General features: G+C 49.5%; 1 protein-coding gene across 2 annotated transcripts in view; it reads right to left on the bottom strand.

Annotated features, from left to right (window-relative positions):
- The window catches only part of BDKRB2 (bradykinin receptor B2), a 76,986-nt gene that overhangs the window by 29,558 nt on the left and 34,026 nt on the right, over nucleotides 1-13,402 (bottom strand). The gene's annotated exons all lie outside the window — the stretch shown is intronic.

Below are 13,402 nucleotides of genomic sequence, written 5' to 3'. Positions count from 1 at the left end.
TCCTTTTGAATTTTAATCATGAAAGGTGTGTTGCCAAGAATCCATCACTGTGGACCCCATTAAGCAAACAGCGAGCCACAGAAAGCTTGACTCATGCGGCATGCAGAGCTGAGTAAGATCAGATGCACTTTCCCTAATCCCCCCGGCAGTTCTGAAATCCGTTTTTGATGTACATCTGCAGATGCCAAGTTGAACCATTCAGGACCTCATGTTCAGACAGAAATTTCAGGCTTTCTTTGAGAGTCAGACCTCAAGAGCCTTGGGCCAAATGCCAAATACTTTTTATTTTAGCTCCTAAAAATGAAGGTGCTCTTAAGCTTCCTCCCTGACGGCAGGAGGATGCCTCCACACCAGGGCTTGATTCCCGCTTTTGCGGAGTGACCCCCAAATCTCAGGCCCTAGTGCTCCCCAAACCCCAGTCCTGCCTCTCGGATGCTCTGCTGTGTTTCTTGACCTGACCGTGAACCTGGAGTGCCTGGAGCAGAAAACATCCCCTTTGTCTTCAGAATCTGGCCTTTTCACCGTGTCTCCATTTTCTGATAATGACATCTCAGTGGGGACAAACTGCACTCGTGAACTTGCCAGCGGTTTGCCCACATTGCTGGACGTCTTAAACTTGTGGAGGCAGGTTTTGTGGGTTTTTTTTTTTTAAGGAACACTCCGTGAAGCAGATGTGTATTTTTGGGAGGAAGCTGGAATCTATCTCTGGGGAAGGACCTTTCGTGTCAGGAAAGATTTGAGACTGTAATGTCCCGAGGATGCCTGCCATCATTTTGGGGTAGATTTTGACCAGAGGAAGTTCCCGAATCCCAGTGCTTCCTGATTAGTAACATAAATCGGGGTCTCACCTGCCAGCCCTCCCAGCCACAGAGGGCGGTTAGTTTTTTCTCCCTTTGCTATGCATTTAGGTAGGACTGTTTCTGAGAAGCATCTGGTCTCAGGAGATGTCCACCTGCTCCAGCACAGGGGTACCCACAAGAGAAGATGACACCAGTCCTTCCCGGAGGTGGGGCTCGCAGGCCCGGACGTGGCTTCATCTCATGCTGAGGATGGACTGCGGGAAGTGGCGCGTGTGTGGCAGGGCCACATGGCCGGGACTGTCAGTGTGTCACAGGCACTAGAGAGGGCCGAGTAAGCGGCCCTGTGGCCCCGAGGCCTTGGGGGCCTCACCCCATGTGTGTGATGAAAAGTTTTCTAAAAAAAAAAAAATGGATGCTCCCACTGTCAACTTGCTTGCAATGCAGAAAGGGAAGTGGATTTCCGGGGAAGACAGGATTTCCTTCTGCCTCTGGGGCTGTGGGGTGTGGGAGCCTGAATTCTGAGGACAGGATGCAGGGACCCCACCTGCAGGAAGGGACCGCGGACTGCTGGAACGTGGAGAATGTGGGAGGAGACTGACAGTGGCGTGGCAGGGCCTGGCGTGAGCCGCTCGGGGTGAAAGTCCCCTGGGTACTGGGACCTTGGGGGTATAGGTGTAGGCATTTACAAAAGCAACAGATAGAAGTCACAAATACTAGCTGACACAGCTGACATGGAGACATCTTCACAGATATCCAAGATAAGTATAGGTAACCCATCCCTTAAAGGTCATAAAATGAATGTACACCCATGTTTACTAAAAAATAATTCGCCCCCATTTCATAAACCATAGAAATCACAATCCTCTGATCATTATATCAGAAGAGTAAAAAATGCTTCAGAATTCCTGTAGTCTGTATTCTGATCGAGAATCACGCAGTGGATTGTGAAAGGCTTTGTTCAGACTGTTTGTGAACTTAATACACGTTAATTAATAAAACTGACTTTTAATGTGCTCAGTCGTGTCCGACCCTGTGACCCCATGGACTGTAGCCCACCAGGCTCCTCTGTCCGTGGGATTTCCAGGCAAGAATACTGGAGTGGGTTGCCATGCCCTTCTCCAGGGGATCTTCCTGACCCGGGGATGGAATTCACATCTCTAGCGTCTCCTGCGTTGGCACGTGGGTTCTTTACCACTGATGCCACCTGGGAAGCCCCTAAAATTATTTTAACAGGTTTAAAGCGATTATTGTAACCAATTTAAAGTGATTTATTACAATAAGGGATTTCCCTGGTGGTCCAGTGACCACCAGTGGTTAAGAATTTGCCTTCCAACAGGGTGCGCAGGCCTGATCCTTGGTAGGGAAACCAAGATCCCACATGCTGCAGAGCAACTAAACCCACAGGCTGCCGCTGAGACCCAATGCAAGCAATAAATAAAAAAAAATTTTTTAAGTCATTACAACAGATACCATCTTAAGGCACAAAGAGGAGGCCAGTGGAAGACCCAGGGCTGCAGTCCACAAACAGAGGGTAGCCCAGCCAGCTGGGTGGTCAGATGACCTTCCCTGGGATTGTCCTTAATGCTAACATGGAGGGACCCCAGGCAGGTACGGTGGGCTCAGAAGACGCTCAAAGCAGATTCAAGGAAAGGATGAGCTGGAGTTCGAGGTTGGGGACACATAAGTCATGTTCCCACCATGACATTCAATGTCACTTTCCAGCTCTTCAGCAGCTAAACCTTGGAGTCACTGGTCTCTTCTCCTTTCAGGTCACATCCAGCAGCTTCTTCAAGGTCAAAGACTGGTATATTTCACCCAGCACATCTCTACGAATGACAACTATATGCTAAGCATCTGGGGTGGGGGTCCCCACTCAGTCCTTACAACATCCGGCGTCTCTCTGTCTCCACTGCAGATAAAGAAAGGAAAACACCACGGCGCAACTTCCCGCTGGGATGGCAGTGCTCTCATTTCTGTCCAGCTAGTGCGCTTCACCCCTGCCAGAGCATTCCTTCCCATCTGAGTTTTAAACACTCCTGCAACGAATAATTCTGCAGCAAAGAACCCCAAACCAATCTCCTTGCTTTCTGAGTTTTCTCCTTTCAGTCTATCCTTGGGAGAGATGAATATTCCAGAAGCACTTAGATTTTGTCACTTCACCGGCCCAACTGTTTGGAATGCACAGGCTCCTTGTTGGTCCTGCTATTTCGCCTGGAGCCAGCCTCGACCTGGGTCTTGTTCCAGCTGACAGGGGTGTCCCATGGACCTAATACATCTGGACTCGCCTACCTGTGAGCATTCGCTAGAAATCACGTCTCAGTCCTCTGTCTCTGCTTCAAGTCCATCCGTCACTCAAATCCCACTCTAACCTTTGCTCCTCTGTGAGCACAGGTCTGGTCGCGTTCCCTCCTATTCTGCAAACACTTGGGGAGCAGCTCCCTGGGGCCAGGTGCAAGCTGGGAGCCAGAGGCAGAGAGGATGGCTCAGTGTCCACCCTGGGTTGTTCACGGTCACACGGACGAGGCAGGTGTGCAAGAGACACTTGCAGCCAAGTGTGGCAAGCGTCACGGTTGGAGAGAACCCAACTGTAGCACCGGGGGTGGGAGGGCAGGAGGGGTGGGGTCAGAGTAAGGGGTCCTGATGTCAGGGGGATAAAAATAATATCCTCCATGTAGGTTTACCAAAGCCCAAAGACCCAGAAATCTGCTGGAGAGACAGCTGCCCACCTGTGTGTCCTGGGCATTCAGACAGCCACAGGCGCTGCCCTGGCCTGCGTTCAGGGCCATTTAGAAGCCAAGGGCTCTGGACACCGGTCACCCTGCAGAGAAACTCTGCCAGGACAGGGATGCCGTGGACCAGGAATGTTTAAGAAAATTCACGGAAAACTCTCCCTCCCCATGTTGGCCTTGCTCGAGGAGATCAGGTTCTCTTAACTGGGCAGTGGGCCCACCAGACCCTCCTCTTAGGGAAGCTGAGAGGATCCCGGGAGCTAACACAGCCCAGGCCTGGCACGTGCTAGCATTCAGGAAGCCTCCCAGGACAGCACTTGGAAGGGGCCTGGCCGGAGAGCGTTGGCTATGCTCCTGTGTGTTGGAAAGCCGAAGTCAGACCATGGTGTGTCCTGTCTCAGGCCCAGGAGGACATGAAGATTTGATAGAGGTCCTCAAGGCCATGGGGGCCAGCCCCCTGCTGCATTTCTGGGCATCCCTCTCACTGCCTCTGCCTACTCCCTGGCATCCTTGCTCTGTTTTCTTTTTTTTAAGAGGACTATTTCTTAAAGTCTTTATATGAACTTGATACAATATTGCTTCTCTTTTGTTTTGGTTTTTTGGCCAGGAGGCATATGAGATCTTAGCTCTCCAACCAGCGGTGGAACCCACACCCCCTCCGTTGGAAGCCAGGGAAGTTCTTTTCTCACTCTGTCTTGAATAAGCCTCTTCATCTCCTACCTCAGGACCTTTGCACTGGCCAGTCTGTCTGGCTGGAGCGCCCTTCTCCTTGGGACCTGCACACTCACTCCCTCAGGTCTGTGTGGTCCTCACACACCCACCCTTATCACAGAGCCCCTCCCTGAACTATCCCCCTTCCACTTGGCTGGCTTCACGGTTTGTTACTGTGGTTATCATCACCTGGTTAAATTCATCTGTTTATCTTTCACTTCCTCTTTCTCTCACCAGAATGTGAGCTGCATCCAGCAAAGGGTTTATTGCTTTTGATTAAAGTCTTGTTCACAACTCCTATAACAGGGCTCATGCGCTTAACAAATATTTGCTGAATGACTTCAAAAACCTTTTTATTGTGTTGGCCAGAAAATTCATTTGAGTTTTCTGCAACATCTCATGGAAAAACCCAAATAAACTTCTGGGATGACACAATATTTATATACAAGAACATCAACAGCTTGCCTCTATATCAACATATATGTTCCAAACTACGTGTGGGTGCCAGGTCCTTTGTGGGCACTGGAGAGACAGAGATGAACAAAGCCCTCACTGGTCCCATAAACAGCTCTTGGTCTGGCTGAGGACAAAGACAGACAGACACCTGGGGACCATCCTTTGCAGAATGCAAAGTGGCAACGAAGTGCCAAAGTTCCGTCTGAGTGTCAAGACTGAAAAGGATTTAATTCTGCTCAACGACGAGCTGGGAAAATTTATGGCAGAGGGATATTTGAGCTGGGTTTTGAGAGAGGAATGGGAGTTTGGATGGCAGGCAAGCTGAGAAAAACACCGTAGATGAAAGGACCCACATGCATATCATAAATGCCCAGGTACACAGACGTATTTGTGGAAGACTCACTTGGAACTTGGAGTCAGAAAACCCAGTTCTAACCCTTACCTCTGTTCTACCCCATTTACTTATTCTTTCTGTGAGATCTCAGAAGTCCTACCCTGGGGCAGGCCCTGTGCAGGTGGCCTTTAGGGAAAGGCTCTTGGTTTGAGCAGAGAAGGAAATTAAACAGTTTTAGAGGGACTTCCCTGGTAGTAGAGTAGATGCTTGCCAATGCAGGGTACACGGGTCCGAGGCCTGCTATGGGAGGATCCCACATGCCTCAGAGCAGCTGGGCCCATGCACCACAACTGTTGAGTCTGTGCTCCGCAGCCTGAGACCACGTGCTGCAGCTACTGAAGCCCGAGCGCCGAGGGCCCACGCTCCGCAACGGGAGAGGCCACTGCGAGGAGAGGCCTGCGCACCGCAGCCAGAGAGGGGTCCCTGCTCACTGCAACTAGCGAAAAGCCACACATGACCGCTAAGATCCAGCACAACCAAAACCAGATAAATAATACAAGAAAACAGTTTTAGATCTGAGAGAGTGGGTACAGAGAGGGAGGCTGTCCACTTGTCAGACTCCCAGAAGAGAACTGGAGGACCCAGACTGTCCTGGGCACATTCTGACCCTCGGTTTCTTCACCTGAGAAGGTGCCCTGACTACTTTGAGAGCCATCCTAAAGATCACACATGTGCGCGAAAACGGTCAATACCACATTATATAGATGTTCACAGGATAAGATGAATGCTTGTATGTTGATGTAGCGTTTCCCAGTTTTATGACTTTTCTCTGTGTAATCTTTGGGGAAGGGCCAGTCAACCTAGATGCCTAACTGATCCACATGCATTGTGAAAAATAGGGGCATGAAGTGTCAGGTTGGCCAAAGTTTAGGGAGGTTTTTCCATAAGATGTTCCCAAATGAACATTTTGGCCAAGCCAATACATTCCTTTTCCTTAAAAACCCTGGAGTAGGAAAGGGCAACCCACTCCAGTATTCTTGCCTGGAAAATTTCATGGACAGAGCAGCCTGGTGGGCTAGAGTCCTCGGAGTTGCAAAGAGTGGGACATGACTAAGCACGCTTGCACATTCATTCCTTAAAAACCAGGAGTGCTCATATATTTTTGATGGAGACAAAGTTGACGTTGAGAGTGTTTATCTTTAACATAGATCATGTTGGTCCCCCTAACTGGGGATGCTTCTCTGTGCTGCAAAACTCTGTGTACAGGCGAACTGAATGCTAAAGAGAATTTTCACCTTTTCTGCAAGACTCAGGGTCATCCTTGACAGACCAGCAGACAGAGAAAACCACTTGTGATTGCAACTGTAGAAAGAAACAGCTCAGGATATAGTGTTCCACAAAACAGAGAGGGTGTGAGGGTTCATACTGAGGGAGGTCAGGGAGGCAGGGGGAAAACTGGGAAAAGGAAGAGAAACCGATTGTAGAGTCGGAGGAGCTCAGTGTGGGCAGAGGGAACGGCATAAGTAAAGGTCCTGAGGCTGCAATAGCGTGATGTGCAGGAGGAGCTAAAGAAGCAAGCACAGAAAGTTGAACCGCTGGAGAGGAGGTGAACAGTGGCAGGGCCAGCCGAGACAGAGCCTGGCACAACAGCTGGTAGAGTTCAGAGTTTTCCAGGTCTATGGCATTGCAGGTCGCAGGGGGTCCGAGGGAGCAGGACCTGTGAAACTGAAAGGAAGGAAGAAGGATTGGACAAAGGGAGAAGTGAGCTACAGGGAGTCTTAAGAGAAGCCTCCGCAGACCCGTGAAAATTCCTGGATGGGATGACCCTTCTGAGCTCTCTGAGTTGGGGCAGGAGGGCTGGGCTTCCCTCCTTCTCTCAGCCACTGGATGAAGGATTCCCCGGAAGATGGCATGATCTTGGGTGAAGAAGGGCTTTAACTGAGCAGCATCTCAGCAGCTGGAGTAGCAGCTCCTTCTTTCCTTAAGGATCGTCAGGATGGCACATCCCCCAGAAACGAGAAGCCACCAAAGGGTTTTAAACATTTGGAAAGGTCACCCTAGCTCCTGTGTGGCTGGAAGGGTTTAAGGCTGGAAGAGGAACCAGAGTGAGGATGGATTTGAGATGCTGTTTGGAGGTAGAACCAGGAGAACCTGGTGAATGAGGAAGAGGGAAGCATCAAAGATTTTTCTAGGGGTAACTGGGTGGTACCACTTATGAAGATGGGGAAGATAAAGGCAGGAATGTGGTTCTTAGAAACAGAGTCAAAAGGCTGGTTTTGAACTTAAGTTGAAAGTGAAAGTGTCAGTGGCTCAGTCGTGTCTGACTCTTTGCGACCCCGTGGACTACAGCTTGCCAGGCTTCCTTGTCCTTCACTATCTCCTTGAGTTTGCTCAAACTCATGCCATTGAGTCAGCAATGCCATCCAACCATCTCATCCTCCATCACCCCCTTCTCCTCCTGACCTCAATCTTTCCCAGCATCAGGGTCCTTTCCAATGAGTACATAAATAATAGCATCAGAATGGCTTAAACTTTGGAAGGGGAGCCCTACAGCTCTAAAAGAAAATGGGGGTCAGTACTGAGTGGAAGAGGAAGAATTTGGGCAACTAATGGGGAGGGGGAGGTGGGCATCAAAGGAGAGTTTCTCTTCTTCAGTGATGGATCTGAAGGGGGAGGGGTATGACTACCCTGAAGGCCATTCAGTAGTCAAGATGTCAGCGGTCTCACTGTTTTATCTTCCTCTAAGGGGACCAGTACTTTGTGAAAGAATCTGATTCCAAAGCAAGACCCCAGTCCTTGAGGTCTGGTGGGGAAGTCTGGGTGGGCACGTCTGGCCAACAAGTCACCTCGAAGGGGTTTAAATCCCAGCTCCATCCCTGTGGAAATGGGTGAACTTGGGTTATTTCCTATACCACCTCCTGGGGCCTCAGTCTCTATTTTTTCTGGATTTTTAAAACCATTTTAAAAAATTAAAGTATAACTAATTTACAATACGGTGTTAGTTTTAAGTGTACAGTAAAATGATTCAGTTTCATCATATATATCATATATATATGATTCAGGTATATATAATTATTTTTTAGATTCTTTTCCATTATAGGTTATTATAAGATATTGAATATAGTTCCCTGTGCTCTACAGTAGGTCCTTGTTGTTTATCTATTTTATACACAGTAGAGGGATGTATAATCCAAAGCCCCTAGTTTATCTACCCCCTCGCCTGCCTTGGAGCCTCAGTCTCTTAATCTGTGAAGTGGGCCTCTTCTCCAAGTTTGGGGATCATAGGAGATGATGCTGACACAGCGGCCCTTGACCAGGAGCTGGCGGGAGCGGCTCTGGTTTTGTCACTTCCCTGTTGCACGGGCCAGTGGTAGCTCGAGAACAGGAAGGCTTTGTAAGGTCCACCGTCTCTGCCAGGACTTGGGGGAGGAACCGGCAGCGGTGCCTGGTGGCCCACTAAGCGGGCCGTGCAGTGACTCAGCGTGCAGGGAGGTGTTCAGAGGAGCCTCAGAGCTCGTCTTGGGCCATCTTTCAGGCTTGTTGATAAACAACCTCCCACCAACGTGGGCTAGCCACAGAGCTGCCCGGAAGCCAGGAGCTGGGCCCTGTGGCCGATTCTTAACCTGGGCTGAGGCTCCCGGAATCACCTGTGTTTTGAGGAAGGAGGGGAGAAATGGGGCAGTCCCGATGCTGGGTCAGCAGAGACGGGGTGTCGAGGCCCATGGTGCACACGCTCTGGGGTCTGGGTCAGCCCCCAGCACGCTACAGTACCTTGAGGGAGGCCTTAGTATCTCCCCTAAAGACATCTCTGAAATTCTGTAACATGCCGCATCCCATTTGTTCTTAGGAAACTTCTATCACCAACTAGCACCGCTGGCCGCGGAAACATGGAGCGTGTCTGCTTCGGGCCTCCGTTGCTGGGGGAAGGGCTTTGTGTCGACTGGGACCAGCATCGCTATGGTGAACACTGGCTCAGAGCTGTGAAAATACCTGCACTGGTCTCCTACAGCGCTGGAGTGAGGTACCACGTGCGGGGAGGCTTAAGGGAGCAGGAATTTATTCTCTTGCATGGCAGGAGGCCAGAAGTCCACATTCAAGGTCTTGGCAGGCTTGGTTCCTCCTGGAGGGTTGGAGGGGGAGTCTGTCCTCTGCCTCTGCCCGGCTTCTGGTGGCAATCCTGACATCCCATCGCTCCGGGTCTCTGCTTCCAACCTCTCCCATCTCTGTGTCTCTGTGGACCCTCTTCTCTCCTCATTAGGACTATAGTCACTGGATTTAGGGCCCATCCTCACCCCATATGAGAGTGAAAGTGTAAAGTGTTAGTCGCTCAGTCATGTCCAACTCTTTTCAACCCCATGGACTACAGCCTTCCAGGCTCCTCTGTCCATGGAATTTTCCAGGCTAGAACACTGGAATGGGTTGCCATTTCCTTCTCCAGGGGATCTTTCTGACCCAGCGATCAAACCTGGGTCTCCCGCATTGCAGGCAGATTCTTTACCATCTGAGCCACCAGAGAAGGGTCTTCCACAACGACCTTATCCCCCAGTAAGGTAATATCTAAAGTTCCAAGTGGATGTGAATTTGGGGAAGGAAGGAGACACTATTAAACTCATTAGAGCACCTTTACCTCACTTAACCTTCACAACACCCGAATCCTCATTTTATAGGCAAAACCCTCCGGAAGCTCAGATAAGTTAACTGATTTTCTCTAAACCCTCACAGCTAAGAAGTCACAGGGCTGGTCCATGGATAAGGGCCCTGACTCCAAGTCCAGAGTGGTCTCTGCCAAGTTGGGGCCTCCCTTTACAGTTTCCAAAGCCTCCTTTCCAGAGTCAGTATTTCTGCATGACGTAGGTATACTTATTGTACTATTTGCCCACTTCACAGATGAGAAAACCGAGGCCAAAGGCCAGTGTGGGGGAAATGAGTTTCGTGGTTTGCCAGGATCCCACGGTGATAGGTGGCATGGCAGGGACTTGAGGCCTGGCCTGCACGGTTCTTCCCCTACAATCCAACATTATATCTCCCTATAGGCTCAGTAAAAGAAGCCAGGCACAAAAGGCACACAGTGTGTGATTACAGCTCCATGAAATGTCCAAACTGACAAATCTAGAGACAGAGAGAAAATCAGTGGCTTCCAGAGGCGGTAGGGAGGAAGTGACTGCTAATGGATGTGGAAAGAGGAAGGCAATGGAATTAGAGGGCAGTGATGGTTACACAACCCTGTGAATTCACTAAAAGCCACTGGAATGAACAAGGCATGGAAATCTTATCTCAGTAAATATCTCATTGTGCGGTGTCAACCACCTGCCTCTGGGGAGGTGATTCTGCAGCAAGCAAGAATTCACAAGCCCCAGAAAATACAAAGTCTGTTTATTGGGGCAGAAACAGCCCAAGCTGAGGCTCGGATACCCTTCATGCATGAAGTCACCTCGGGAGCCTCCTCTGTGTCAGTATTTGCATCCACCTGCCAAGTCACAAACACACCAAGAGCAGGCGGGCTTCTGAGCACCTTCCTGAAGAACCAAGTGGCCTGAGCAGGTTATTTCCTGTTTCCACATCCTGAACCAGCAGTGGGACGGGCACCTGCCTACCTGAGTGGTCATGAGGGTCAGTTCTAAAAAGAGCTCAGTGATGGATAAACCACAAGGTCCTATTGTACCACACAAGGAACTATATTTGATATCCTGTAGTTAACCACAGCAGCCAAGAAAAAAGTAAATAAGAGCTCAGTAGAGGGTGAGATATTTGCATGGGGCCCCTTGAACCTCAGCCAAAAACCCACAAACAAACCATTAAACTTTCAGCCATGGCTATTGCTAAACTGTGACCTGCTTGCTCAACTTGGACCCCTACATCCTCCTGGGGCTTGGCCAGAGGTCAGGGCTGTGTGAGGCTCTGCAGCATGCCCGGGGATGGAGGAACTACGAAGTGATGGTATGTGTTACGGGAGTCCACAGATGGAGTCTGCACCTCTGAATCATAAGTGGCTTCATCACTGCTGGGAGCCGGCATCACCAGCACTAGTTCCCATCAAGGCACCTGGCAGATGACAGACAGACTGAAACTCCGGGCACTGGGCCCTCACCCTTTCTAGCCAGGGAAGACTCAGGAGCTGGATCTATTGCTTGCTTCTGCGTCCACCAGACACCCACCTGGACTTCTTCCCAATGCATCAGCTCTCTGGGGGACAAGAAGGGTCAGGAGATGAGAGCTGCTCTTGCTACCTGGCTGGGAGCAGAGGAGGTGGGAGGGAGGCTTTCTGGCCCTGTTTCTGTCTGCTCAGAGCCCTGCTCAGACCTCTGGATCCCAGACATTCTTGAGTCACGCCCCATCCGTGAACAAAGTCCCCCGATGAGTGAGCGCCCTGGCACACTTGTGGGTAGCTTTCTCCAAACTCAAGGTCCTGTTGGGGTCCAGGCAGGGAGGGAAGTGTGGGCAACAGAGGGGGAATGAAATACCTGCCAGACACTTGTGTCCAACATGGACTGAGGGTAGGGAATGAGCCAGGGACTGGGGAGAGGGAAAGAGGCAAGCCGGAGGCCAGCTAATGAAGGGTCTTGTGGGCCATGTGTTAGAAGTGGAACTTTATCCCAAGAGTGGTGGGACGCTACCTCAATACGAAATCAGCCATAGGTGTATATATGCCCCCTTCCTCTTGCACCTCCCTCCCATCTTCCTCCCCATCACCCCTCTAGGTTGATGCAGAGCCCCTGTTTGAGTTCCCTGAGACCTACAGCAAATTCCCGTTGGCTGCCTATTTTACAAATGGTAATGTAAGTTTCCATGTGAGTTTCTCTCCATACATCTAATGTTAGTTTCTCTCCATACATCTCACCCTCTCCGCCCCTCTCCCCGTGCCCACAAGACTGTTCGCTATGTCTGTTTCTCCATTGCTGCCCTGCAAATAAAGTCATCAGTGCCATCTTCCTATATTCCGTATATATGCATTAGTATATGACTATGCCAAAGCTTTGACTGTGTGGATCACAATAAACTGTGGAAAATTCTGAATGAGATGGGAATACCAGACCACCTGACCTGCCTCTTGAGAAACCAATATGCTGGTCAGAACTGGACATGAAACAACAGACTGGTTCCAAATAGGAAAAGGAGTACATCAAGGCTGTATATTGTCACCCTGCTTATTTAACTTCTATGCAGAGTACATCATGAGAAATGCTGGGCTGGAAGAAGCACAAGCTGGAATCAAGATTGCTGGGAGAAATATCAATAACCTCAGATATGCAGATGACACCACCCTTATGGCAGAAAGTGAAGAGGAACTAAAAAGCCTCTTGATGAAAGTGAAAGAGGAAAGTGAAAAAGTTGGCTTAAAGCTCAACATTCAGAAAACGAAGATCATGGCATCTGATCCCATCACTTCATGGGAAATAGATGGGGAAACCGTGGAAACAGTGTCAGACACTTGTGTCCAGCTTTATTTTGGGGGGCTCCAAAATCACTGCAGATGGTGATTGCAGCCATGAAATTAAAAGACGCTTACTCCTTGGAAGGAAAGTTATGACCAACCTAGACAGCATATTGAAAAGCAGAGACATTACTTTGCCAACAAAGGTCCGTCTAGTCAAGGCTATAGTTTTCCAGTGGTCATGTATGGATGTGAGAGTTGGACTGTGAAGAAAGCTGAGCGCCAAAGAATTGATGCTTTTGAACTGTGGTGTTGGAGAAGACTCTTGAGAGTCCCTTGGACTGCAAGGAGATCCAACCAGTCCATTCTAAAGGAGATCAGTCCTGGGATTTCTTTGGAAGGAATGATGCTAAAGCTGAAACTCCAATACTTTGGCCACCTCATGTGAAGAGTTGACTCATTGGAAAAGACTCTGATGCTGGGAGGGATTGGGGGCAGGAGAAGAAGGGGACGACCGAGGATGAGATGGCTGGATGGCAACACCAACTTGATGGATATGAGTTTGGGTGAACTCTGGGAGTTGGTGATGGACAGGGAGGCCTGGTGTGCTGCAATTCATAGGGTCGCAAAGAGTCAGACACGACTGAGTGACTGAACTGAACTGAAATGATATTTATCTTTATCTTTCTGACTTACTTCACTCTGTATAATAGGCTCTAGGTTCAAGAACTGACTCAAATGCATTCCTTTTTATGGCTGACTAATATTCCACTTGTGTATATGTACCATCACTTCTTTATCCATTCATCTGTTGATGGATGTCTAAGTTGTTTTCATGTCCTACCTATTGTAAATAGTGCTGCAGTGAACGTTGGGGTACATGTGTCTTTTTCATTTCAGGTTTCCTCAGAGTACATGCCTAGGAATGAGACTGCTGGGTCATCTAGTGGTTTTATTCCTAGTTTTTTAAGGGCTCTCCATTCCATCTTCCATAGTGGCT

This window comes from Ovis aries, chromosome 18, assembly GCF_016772045.2.
Source record: "Ovis aries strain OAR_USU_Benz2616 breed Rambouillet chromosome 18, ARS-UI_Ramb_v3.0, whole genome shotgun sequence".
Lineage (NCBI taxonomy): Eukaryota > Metazoa > Chordata > Mammalia > Artiodactyla > Bovidae > Ovis > Ovis aries.
The sequence above is the reverse complement of the archived record's forward strand: the minus strand, read 5'-3'. Positions and strand labels throughout refer to the sequence as shown.